Raw genomic sequence first — 12,095 nt, 5'->3', positions numbered from 1 at the left:
AGAGAGAGAGAGAGAGAGAGAGAGAGAGAGAGAGAGAGAGAGAGAAGCAAATAACAAGTCATAGATACCGAAAGATGGACTTGAGCATCAAGCGAAATGCTGTATACAACATGCAACGATCGAGAAAAATGCAAAGCTGAGTGAAAACAAGCTAATAATATCTAAATACGAATCGGACACGAAAAGTGTAGAACGAAAAAGTAGAGGACAAAAATAGGCAGAAGGAAAAACTCAAGTGAAAACAAATAACAATTAATGCAACATACACACATACTGAACAAGTGATGGTCGAATGCAGTGCGACTATGTATTCCCACATACGATGTAAACACACAAAGTGAAAGAGAGATAGAGAGAGAGCGAGAGAGAGAGAGAAGGTAACGGCTACAGAATACGCAATATTTGGACGGCATTCGTTTGGTACGAAATTTTAATAAGTAAAACCAAAACAAGTGTCAAGGGATAGTGACTTGATAGTGTGACAGCATAATTAAATACCAGTGCACAGTGCATGTATGAGAGAGAGAGAGAGAGAGAGTGAGAGAGACAGTGGCCAAAGCAAAAGCCATACATAAATTGTTCATATAACAAATTGCAAGAAATTTCCAGATCCTCAAGCATTTCGAATCTGCTGAAACTACGTAATTGGCTATTTGACTTGGTTTGGTGGCATTGTTTTAGAATCGTGACAATTTTCTTGAAACCAGATTTTGTGTGACAATGTGTGTGTGTGTGTGAATTAAAGTAAACACGACAAACACCCGAAATAGGACGAACGATCGTGTGTACGGACATTTATATCGTGCTGTGCCATTTGATTCCGGCAAGAACAAAAACTTTTTCATTTCTGCAACATTCTCCGCCTGTGCATTCGTGTGTAAACAGCAACTAATTCGTCTATACATTCATCTTTCCGCTAGTTGTTCCACTTTGTGTGGCACACATACTCATATTTGGCAAATATTTATTGTTGCTAATCACACAGCGAGAACAGGCGAGCATAAACTGGAGTGCTTTTCAACTCGGCCCAAAAAGTTTGTGATTCTAGTATCGGTGCCAAAGTCCAAAGCGCTAATTATTGGAGCCGAGCGCGTATGAGTGGATGAGTGGAGCTAGCACAGGACTAAAAAGGAAGGAAACGAGAAAAAATATAAAAAAGACGCATTCAAACACACTTAACGTCAAAGGCGGCCCGTCCTTTGTAATTGCAAGCACAACAGTTATGTATTGACCATTTACAACATCAACGCACTTTGTGAATTTGATTCGGGTATGCAATTCATTTACCGCTGCTGCTATAACTATCACTGAATGCTTTGACAGCTCGACATCATACTAAATATTATTGTGAGTTACACATTCCCGTTACGCTACCGCTAAGTCGCATTGTATGCGCGCACATTCGGGTCCTCGTGCATATTTGATAATTTGTGATTCGCTGCTATTTGATACAAATTCCCGCTATAAAAGTGGCATAAATTTAGTGTAAAAATAGTACAGAAATCATAAAACATATTCGGGAATTTCTCTAAAACTTAAACATCATCATCGGCCTTACATCTGAGCCCATCAAATATAGAAACGCAAACAGAAATAGAAAAGAAAAAATTTGACAACGTTTGTACAAAGAAAAAGGAAGTGTAACGGAAAAGAGCAAACAAAACCCCATTTTGCAGCGAATGAATTCCAGTGAATAAAATATTTCGTTCTTTTTTACATTCTCGTGTATATAAATATAAACATATTCAACATTTTTCGTTGAGTCTTTCGCCATTCTTGTGCTCCTGATTCAATCTCTTGTCATTTACTTTTTATTATTATTATAATTTATATTTCATTCCGCTCAGTCGGTACATGTTGGACTGGCACTCGCTACTTATGCCAGTCAATTCAAAAGTGGTTTCGTTTCTGCTTGTTGATACGGTAAATGCTCTTGCTGTGCCACCCACCACTAATATATAAAATATAATCGCGTACAATCCAAGCGGGGCGATTTAACCAAAATACAAAATAAAGTACGTACCAACGAACAAACGAACACAAAAAAAAACCAAAAGAACGAGAGCGTGAGAAGAGAAAAGCTCCACCAGCAGCTAAACAGAACAGTAACTAGAGTAAAATTGCAGAAAAAAAGAATAAAAATCAAATCAAATCACTGCGTGAAATAGAAACACAGGACCGCTCAAGCTCTTTAATTGTGTGTGCGCGTGCGGAAAAGAGAGAGAGAGAGGGAGAGCAAGAGCCCAATCCAAAAAGACAAAAAGAGACCATTTTGCAATGTGAAGGCGTAGGTTTTGTGATAATTGAATGTGAATCTCGTTTTGTTGTGCCGTTTATCGTGCGATTTTTCGCATTATTTTTTGTTCCGCTCCTCACACATCGAATCTCTGGCGCGATTTTAGTATCCGTTTTTCGTGCTTGTTTACGCCAAATAAGTGATTGCATTAGAGGAACGAAGTATCTGTGCCGCGAATAATAACACGCATATCGTCCCAACAACATCCCTAGAAACAACAATAACAGTATACACACATACACTGCAACAAAGCAACAGAAAACGAGGGAAAGAGTGTGAAAGGGAGAAGGAGAGAGAGAGAGAGAGAGAGAGAGAGAGATAGAGAAAGCAAAATCACCGAGAACCACAACTTTTCTATGCAATCTCTTTATCGAGTGAAGTAGAAACCATTAATAGCGAGCAACGATAATATAACAAAAAATTAGTGTAGCGTAAAAAAACTGCGATCCTTTTGAAGGATTCATCAATTGAATTAGTACATAAAGCTGGAATAATAAAAAATAATATTAACAACAGTAGCAGTTGAACGGCAAAAAGTCGACTCATTCATCTCAGTCTATCTCGCTTATTCGAACTTCCGAATGGGAAAAATTCATTCGCATTAACGAAAAAAAGCAGAGAGTGTGAGAGAAAGCCGAAAAAATAGAGAACGAATGGTATTAAAATAATAAAAAAAAGCGAGGAGAAAAAAGTTATAAGGTCGGCAATAGCTCAAATATCAAAAGCTGAATATCATAGAAAAACGTGGAGGAGGCAAGCGAGTTGTGAAGAGGTCAGCGGCAACAGCGGCACGAGAACTGAGATATATTAAAGTGAATCAAAGAAATACGGAAAATATCTTTTTTGGACTCGCACCAATTCGATTACATCGAGTTAGACAAAGAGCCATCGTCTTCGGAAAATCTAACGAAACTGCTACGCTCTACAAACATACTCACACACATTGGTTGAGAGGCAGAGAGATAGTGAGAGATATAGCATACGAGCATCTAACTAAAGTTTAGAGAGTGCATGATGCTGCACACAAATTTCACTTCAAATACTAAACTGGACACATTCGGTTGGTAGTTACATCAAAACACAACGATCGTGTGTTGTGTATCGAAAAAAAGTCGAACGGATTGAACGAAAGAACAGAGCGAATTCGAAGAGGAAATTGGACGGAGAAAAGAAGAAAAAAAGAAACGGTTCGATTTCCATGGAATGAGCAGTATTGAATTGCGGGAAAGCTTTGCACAAGAAACCGACAACCGTTTGGAGAAAAAAAGCGAAGAATAAATAAACACACATCCAGTTCCTTTCCAACGTATACGTATACTATTTGAGCACACCGAAGCAAGAAAAAAAAGAAGGCGGCACAATTCGAATTGAATTTCGGCTAAATTTGGCATACGCTTTCATTTCTTGTGTCGTGAATCTGCAAACACATCAAACTTGGATTCTCAACTATAGAACAAAAAAAAAACATTTAAAAAAACCAAACTGTTAGTAAAAAGAGTAGAGAATCAGAGAAACGAAGGGAAAAAGCAACAAACATTGTCGAACGTGGAAAAAAAGGTGAAAAAACAACTCGCATAAATACGAAAAATCAACGAGAAATTCGAAATCGAAAACCGAAACGAAACCAAGAGATAAAAAAAGCGGTACATCTAAGAGGAAAAACGACACTAACCCTAAGAAACCAAACGAAAGCAGGAGAATAAAACCTGAACGAGAATTGGCCAGAGAAAATTGCAAAAAGTAAACAGCGAAAGAAGCCAAACATTGGATCCGAAACAAGGCATCCAATAGTAGCAGATAGAATAGCAGTTGAAAGAAGCGTCAAGCTACAGCAACAGCAACAGCATCCAGATCGGAAGAGGTATTTAGCAATTACGTGTTCATATTATAAATTTTAATCGCTATGGTGATATTTGTCGATGTGGATTTTATTACTATTGCTCTGTCGAGTGAATGTGTTGAATGTATGCAGATATAGTGGAATACGAATATTTATACTCAAAAGGGAAGCTCATAGAATCCCCCATATATACGGCACTCACTCACACACTGTGTCTGCGAATCGTCTTTCCATCGTCTGAGAACTTTTGTAAATCTATTCGATTTTATCGCTGTACATATCAATATCGTATTTTAGCAGCTCAATTTGTGAAATGTTGATCGGAAAAAATGATGAAAATGATGTCTAATGTAGAAAAAAAAGTGAAAACGGTTGTAAAAACAGCTAGAGTTCGTTCAATTTCTGTGCCATATATTCATTCCCCTCGAAATGATATTCTTAAAATGCGATAAAGTCTTGTAATGCAGTTTGAATTCCACTTGCCTACGTGTCGCTAGTAATAAATGATAATCAAAGGTTAGGCACTGGTGAAGTTGTGGATGTTTCAAAATGCGTGTTTACGCGAGCGATGATAGTATCCAGAAAATTAAAATGAGAATAGAATAGAGAGAGAGAGAGAGAAAGGGATAGATGTGTGTACATTGTACACGCTTTAGAATTTTAATATTTGATTTTGAAAAGAAGTGAAGGAGCAGCAGCAACAACAACTAGAAAAAGTAAAACGAAGAAGAGTCTATGTTCGGTTGCATATTGGATATGTGTTGCTGCCGTGCTGCAGCTAGTATAGTTAGCTGAAAATAACTTCAACGTGTCACATGATAAAAACAAGAAAAAGCCAAATGTGAAAAAAAACGAAATCGACACAGAGAGAGCGAAAGAGACGCTGTGCATTTACAGTATTGAAAGACGCGACGAAACAGGACGAGTATGAAAATTGTTTCATTTGTGACTTTTCGATGCGCGTTGTACGTTTATGCCGTGTTCAACTATGTTCATCGTCTCTCTATTCAGTATTCTGTGTGTTCACCATGCTCACTCAATCCATATTGCTCCATTGCTCTGAATTGATATTATTTTGAGAATGAGCTGAGCGCTTGGAAAACGTTGAACGCGTGCAATGTATGCGAAATCTGCGATTCATCCATACATACATACAGCACAGAATGCTGATATAGTGAACCATTGCAGTGCGCCTGTATTTGAGTGAATACGAGTAGGTGTGTGTTTGTGTGTGTGTATACTGTGTATGCTGGGGGAGAGGGTTCTACGAGTGCCATTATGCTCTTTTTCGCCGTCTGTATATAGACACCGATATACGTGGTGCTGCTACACATAATTTTTGCAAAGATATGTACTATATTTACATGCACAAAGAATAACTTTATGTGAGATAAAACGAAAGCAAACCAGTAAGCCCCATCTTAATATGCCTACGTTCTGGGCTGCTTTTTATTTCCTTTTCCATTTTCCTTGCTCTCCCCCGTTCATTTTGTCTCTTTCAACTTTTGCATTCAACTCTACCCTCTCTAAATTATTTTTTGACTAAGCACACACAAAGAAATAATTGTATCATTCAAACATGAGTTCGGTCTTTTTGCACACATTTGACTGAAACTCACTGCGATTCACTCATAATATTTAACAAAAACGACTCTGTGTGGATCACGGTTTTTTCGAAAAATTGCGACCAATATGCAATTGTTTGATCAAGAAAAGCCTTGTATGTCATTACAATAATATGCTAATTGGAAAATGTTTTATTATTTTCGGCAAAATAATATCAAATCGCAAATCGATCGGTTTATTTTCGCGGCTATATCTTGAATAAAATTGCTCCACATCATCGTTCGTAGTAAAATTGGTGAAATCATCGTTCAATTGGATTCACAGAAAAACTGCATGGGCACCGGCCATGGGTCGAAATCAAGTACAATACTCGATCATATCAAATTTAAATCTCCGAAGATGCCATAGAAGAAATACATATTGCCATCCGATTGAAATGATAGACAACGCAATTTTATGATATTTTTCACATATTGCGGTTAGTCAAAATGATCGGAAATAGCATGTTCCCGCAAATCACAACGATTTTCTATCAAATATATAAAATTGCCGAGTTCTATTGTAATTGCTACCATTATTTTTTTGTGTGCGCACGCTGCCATTTAAGGCAACAATATAATATGTGTGTTTGTATGTGTATACAAGTGAGTTAAGCATCTACAGATTTGCATAGGAAAGTTTATCATTTTTTCAGCGAATATTATGTCTTATATACATATGTATATTTGTTTTGCTGTTGTTGTTGTTTTTGCATTCTTCGTGTTCATTGGTGAATTTATTTGTTAACAAATTGAAATTATATATGCATCCGAAATATCAAGAGCAAGAGTGTAAGCGAATGCCTGCTGCTTCGCATCTCTTGTTCCACTCACATACAGCCAAATTCAAAATGTATTGGAGCAGAATCTGCGAATCGGAGCAAAAATAATGGTAAAAGCAGGAAATTGTAAATTGGTTTAGAGCTTAGAGTTCTTCTGTTTTGATACATCTTTCGGTATCCGATTTTTTTTTCTTTTTCATGTTGAAATCGAAATTATCGTATCAAGATATAAAGAAAGATAAATGTTCGTCTTCGCTACTACAAAATTCCTCGAAAAGTTTCAATTCAATTTTGAAATCTTCTCCATTCAATAAATTTTTGAATAATTTACATATTCAGTGGCTTGCTTGCATGGGCTTCGGCATGCGGTAACATTAAATTATAATAAGAGGCAACTTTATGATTCTAAACGAGCAAACATGAATATTGCGTCACAGAAAAAAACGCAATTAAAATAAAGGAATTTATAATTTTTGAAGTGGTAATCGTTTTGTGTTCATTTTCAAAAGTCGAACCACGAACAAATGCACAAAATAGCATAGAAGAGAAGAAAAAAGTGCAGAATATTAATACGACTGTTTTATGTAACTAGTTGTTAAATAAATATGCCGGGCAGAAAGCACAGGTTATTGTATAGTTGTTCAAGCATCATAGCCAATGTCAGTGCGAAACATTGATGTATGAAAGCATATGATGATGGTAAAATACACACACAATGCGATTTACAAAATTGAAAAACGGAACCACTTAATGTGCGCTTCAAATAACTTCTGGCTTGTTGAAAACAAAGAGAATTAACAAAAGAAATCATAGAACAAACTGCACAAACCAAATTAAAAGCAACAATCAAACTACTGAATTTGATTAAGCTGCGATTGTTTTTCCCACTGTACAAAAACACAAGTCTCGCTATGTGTATGCGCGCGTATGCCGCGTTTATTTTTTTTCTGCACTCCGTTCTGTCGTTTTTTTTAAAAGAAATGCGAATAGGTAAATCCGATCGTTCTGGTTTCATGTACCATCCTTTCACAGGCGAGCAACAAATATGCTTTCCCTCCCGTGTGGAGCGTTCGCTGGATGAAAAAAAAAATTACATATTTCCCAAGAATTATTTTCATTTCCGAATTTTGTGTTCACTGTTATTATTGTCGTCATCTACGATTCTCTGGTGTTTGGCTCATTTTTTCCCTTCCATTGCTGTAGTTTTCATTCGGTTGGAAGTTTTTTGTTTGTTTCACTTTACGTTTTTTTTTTCCGAATCGTAAATGCAAGTGAAAAAGTGGTCTTCGAATCGGCACAACTGCAACAACGGCATAAAATGAATGAGAGAAAAAGAAGGGAAAGGTTTACGACCAAGTGGAAAAAGATACGTTTTGCACTGTTCAAGTAGAATAAATGAAAAAAAAAACAAATCCAAAATCTTCGGGACGAAAATTTATTAGTTTTTGGAATTTTTTATAATTTGCCATATACGCGATTTCATTTATTTTCATATGCACCGCACCGCACCGCACCTCATTCCCACGGCGCGAATTTCCGTTCCGTGTTATGAAATTTGTTATTGTATCAATACTCATTTATCTTTTACGGGTTTTAATAAATATTCAAACCAAAGATTTTCCATGAGATTAGAATCAGGTGAACAATATGGAAAGGAGGTGGGTAAATTGAATACTCAAATTAATATGCTCAGTGCTGCAGTTTGCTAGCGCGATTTGTTTTTTTCTTCTTTCGTTTTCATTTAATTACGAATGTACTGTACACATTGGAGAAATGGTAACAGCATGAACAAACCAAGCGAAATTGCATCAACGAGAGGTTGAAGTGCAGAAAAAACGATACTCCCAAGAACATAATGAAAAAAAAGACACCCTGATTCGACGGGTAAAAACTTTTACACGCGCACACTTTCATAAATGCTATAAGTTTTGAAACTATGCATTTCCTTGCTGCGATCTTTTCGTTGACGCGATCGCCTGTTTGTGTGTTCACCTTTTATTGAAAACGCTGAAAGTTGAATTCATTAAATTTGTGCAGGTATCTCCGCACTCTTTTTTTACCTCGTTGAATTTGCCATTTTGCATTCATGCTATATTTTCTACATTGACTGCGTTGGTGCGCGAAACATGGCTATCCGTGCCTTCTGCATTAATGCACAGCGAGAGAATAGACAGAGAGAAAAAGCGTCTGTGTAAGCTAGAGCATTTAATGCAATTTATTTGTATAAACGTATAAGCTGTGTCAATGCAATCGTTTATCGCTCGCTGTATTTTTATTTCGCATTCGCTGCTCTGTTTTACATTTTTTTTTCTTCGCTTCTAAGGGATTGTACTTTGTTTCAATGCGTATAATTCACATGTTTCTTGGGATAAATCAAAAATGAAAAACCACATTCCAAAAACGGCCCGAAGAAATTGTTAAGAAAACGTTAGGTTTTGACAAGTTTGTTTTTCGTGGAACTACTTCGTGTGGTTAGAAATTTGGATAGAGAAAAATGCTGATGAATATCGTATCAAATTCACAGTCCAAATTATGGAAAGAGATTAAAAATTGGCAACAGAAATTCGGTAAATTGTTTGCTTTAAAAAATATATTTGAATGAACAATTTCGACCAATTGATTTGATGCACATTTGGATGTTGAACCCAAATATTAAATGTTCATTTTTAAACCCAAATATTAATTTAAAGCTTGACCAGATGACATCCCAAATGTGCGGGAAATCAGGAAACGACCTTATTCCAAATAACCAACTAAAGTCTTTTGCGAACATTTTGAATATATTTCTGTTGGATTTGAAGTGAGCCAGCTATCTTCACAGTGCTATGGTTATCGTGTTGAAATCAATTTCGCACTGCTGGAGAAAATAGGTACGCAGATGATATGACTTTTGAATACGAACAAATTGAAAAAGCGGACGAAAATAAATTTCTAATTTTATCCGAGCTTTCGGATTTAAATGTATACTGGTTGTGCCAAAATGGAGTTCTGTTTGCAGGAACACGAGTAGCAACACGACGAAAAACTATAACCAGGAAATTGTTTGAAAAAGAAATGAAGCGGAAGTACAGTAAAATCTCGATTCATTCGCACCACGAAACTATGAATCATGCATTTTTGTGAATATTCTCTTTTATTTGAGACGTTGAAGAGACCATTAGATTTCGCTATCAACATTATCGCAAAGTATTCTACGGATTAACCTATTCCACCACTTTGCTCGAAACATAAATCGAATATTTGAAGCTTTTGCTAATAATCAGGATTTTTACCGTTCACCTGATAATCCCTAAATCTGTTAAACCATAAAGCTTCCAAAACTAAAACCTTCGACAAAAAAAAACTAACTTTAGCTGTATAAAAGTGGTCAGCCGTATTTGAAAAGCATATAATGGAAAATAGACGGTTCTTTGCCACTGTGGCACTGTCCAATTCCGTTTTGATCCAAAATCAAATTTATTTCCATTTCATTCGTGAGTTTTAAGCTTATTGCATGTCAACTTATAGAAACGATAGATGGGCTGAAGAACAATCAAATCTATTTTGGGTGGCACGCATTACGACATTGTGAAGAAATGATTTTTAAAACTAATTTCGTATGAACTAATTGTTTTCATAAGGTGATTGGTTGTGGGTTCAATCATTTTTAACTCGTGACACATGATTTAACTCGTTCGCTTGCCTAGTCATTTGGTGTGGTTTCAAATTGATTTTCATCGATTTACAAAAATGGTTGAACGCCGTTCTCAATACTGTTTCATTGGAATATTGAAATAATATGAATTGTGAATGAAATTAATAATAAACGACAATTAAATATCGATTTTATAATGGTAGTTGCGTTCGAGTGCTTACTGTAGATCGGAAAATGTTTGTAGTCAGGTGTGTATCGACTTTCTAACAATATTCCAGTAGATAAATTGGTTGTATACGAATGTGTGCACAAACTGGGAGGACACAGATAGCGGAAGAGAGAGAGAGAGAGAGAGAGAGAGAGAGAGAGAGAGAGAGAGAGAAAGAGAGAGAGTGAGTGTGTGTGTGTCAATATTTTTCAATTCATCTTTAATATTTCAGTTCATTCAGCAACGGGACGCTTGAACTACCTATGAGCACCGTTCGTTATCTCACTCCATATCCATCACACAATATACTGTGTGCGATTAACCAAAAGCAATTAAATAATCTTTTTCATTTATCTCTGACATGTTATATGGATATTTGCCTGTTTCATTAGCTCTCTGTCTCTTGGCTTCGTGCATATTTCAATAATGTCCTGAGAGAGGAACGGGCACTTCTCTCAACAGAGATAGTGCAGTTTGAGAAAACACCGGGAGAATATGTGAATATTGAATATTTGACTATGCCTCTTTTCCACTTCCTACCGTTCGCCTTCGTTCTATCGCACTATGGCTCTGCAACATTAATTTTGACAAAACTGCTCACTATGTAAATTGTGTACCAAAAAACACAACTTATGAACACATTAAAAAAAGAAGAAGAAATAACAAACATCCGTGCACCTACAACCGTAGCACAATCGACACCAGTGCACACACTATAATCATGAACACACTGAATGTTCCGATGCAAGAGAATGTGTTTTGAATGTGAAAAAGAGAGCGTATACACTTTTTACCCATTCGCTGACATGTTGGCATTTAGATATACGTTGCACTCTGTGGGATGAATGCGGTTTCAAGTGGCGCACACTTTTCTGTGCACATGTATGAAAATGGCTGGAATACTATTAGCAGATTAGCACACCGGATTCAATGCGGTGCGCTTAATCAAAAATCAAGACACACAGAGAGAGGATAGGGAGTGGGAGCGAGTAGTAAAAATACAGAAGAAAAACAAAAATCAAAAATAAATGAACATTTAAAGTGACCACAACAGTTTGCAGCCGCTCATAAAGTTATAATTTAATTTGATTTTTAATATTTCACACTAGACGCTCATTGCTCGAAACGTTTGTAATTAAACATGAATAGATTCGGGCACTAAGATAAATCGTTTGCATGTTTTGCTCGATATTGACACGTTAAGTGATGCCTCTTAATTTCAGGAGTCATGTATTCGGTGTCGATCACCGTTACGTTCATTGGTGCCGATTGTGGTTAATCATTATCCCAGCCACAATTATTGATAGTCTCTGGAATCCGGTTCCGAACATTTTATGCAGTCACTCATAGAATTCGATTGGATTGAATTGGATTGAATTGTCGGTTATGGATTGGGGATGATTGATAACATGTGCGGGTCTTTGCATTATTCAAATGTCGAATGCTTTCGAAAAGAATGGCGTTGATGGACCCATAACATGCTGTGAATATGATACGGAATGGCAGTGATTAATAATAATCAGTTGATGATAATTTTTTGGCGTGTAACTATCGTTTAAATCTATTGTTATATCCATTTAATGCCAATATAAGCCGAAGAACTATTGACTACGTTGACAATTGCCTCAGCAAAGTGGCTATCGTTAGTGTAGAATGCGTATATGCAGCGGATCAATAATAATCGTGTGTGTGTGTGTGTGTGTGTGTGTGTGTGTGTGTGTGTGTGTGTGT

The 12,095-nt window shown here is 36.5% G+C and overlaps 1 protein-coding gene across 2 annotated transcripts in view; it reads left to right on the top strand.

Annotated features, from left to right (window-relative positions):
• The first annotated feature begins 7 nt into the window (after positions 1 to 7).
• Positions 8 to 12,095, top strand: part of LOC129574258 (limbic system-associated membrane protein) — a 53,939-nt gene continuing 41,851 nt past the window's right edge. For both annotated transcript variants that reach the window (XM_055456040.1, XM_055456038.1), the window contains exon 1: positions 8 to 4,157. The gene's annotated coding sequence lies outside the window, so the exon portion shown is untranslated. The remainder of the gene's footprint in view (positions 4,158 to 12,095) is intronic.

Source organism: Sitodiplosis mosellana, unplaced genomic scaffold, assembly GCF_009176505.1.
Source record: "Sitodiplosis mosellana isolate CC-2019 unplaced genomic scaffold, AAFC_SMos_1.0 Smas_scaffold_6150, whole genome shotgun sequence".
NCBI classification, from domain to species: Eukaryota; Metazoa; Arthropoda; class Insecta; order Diptera; family Cecidomyiidae; genus Sitodiplosis; species Sitodiplosis mosellana.
The sequence above is the reverse complement of the archived record's forward strand: the minus strand, read 5'-3'. Positions and strand labels throughout refer to the sequence as shown.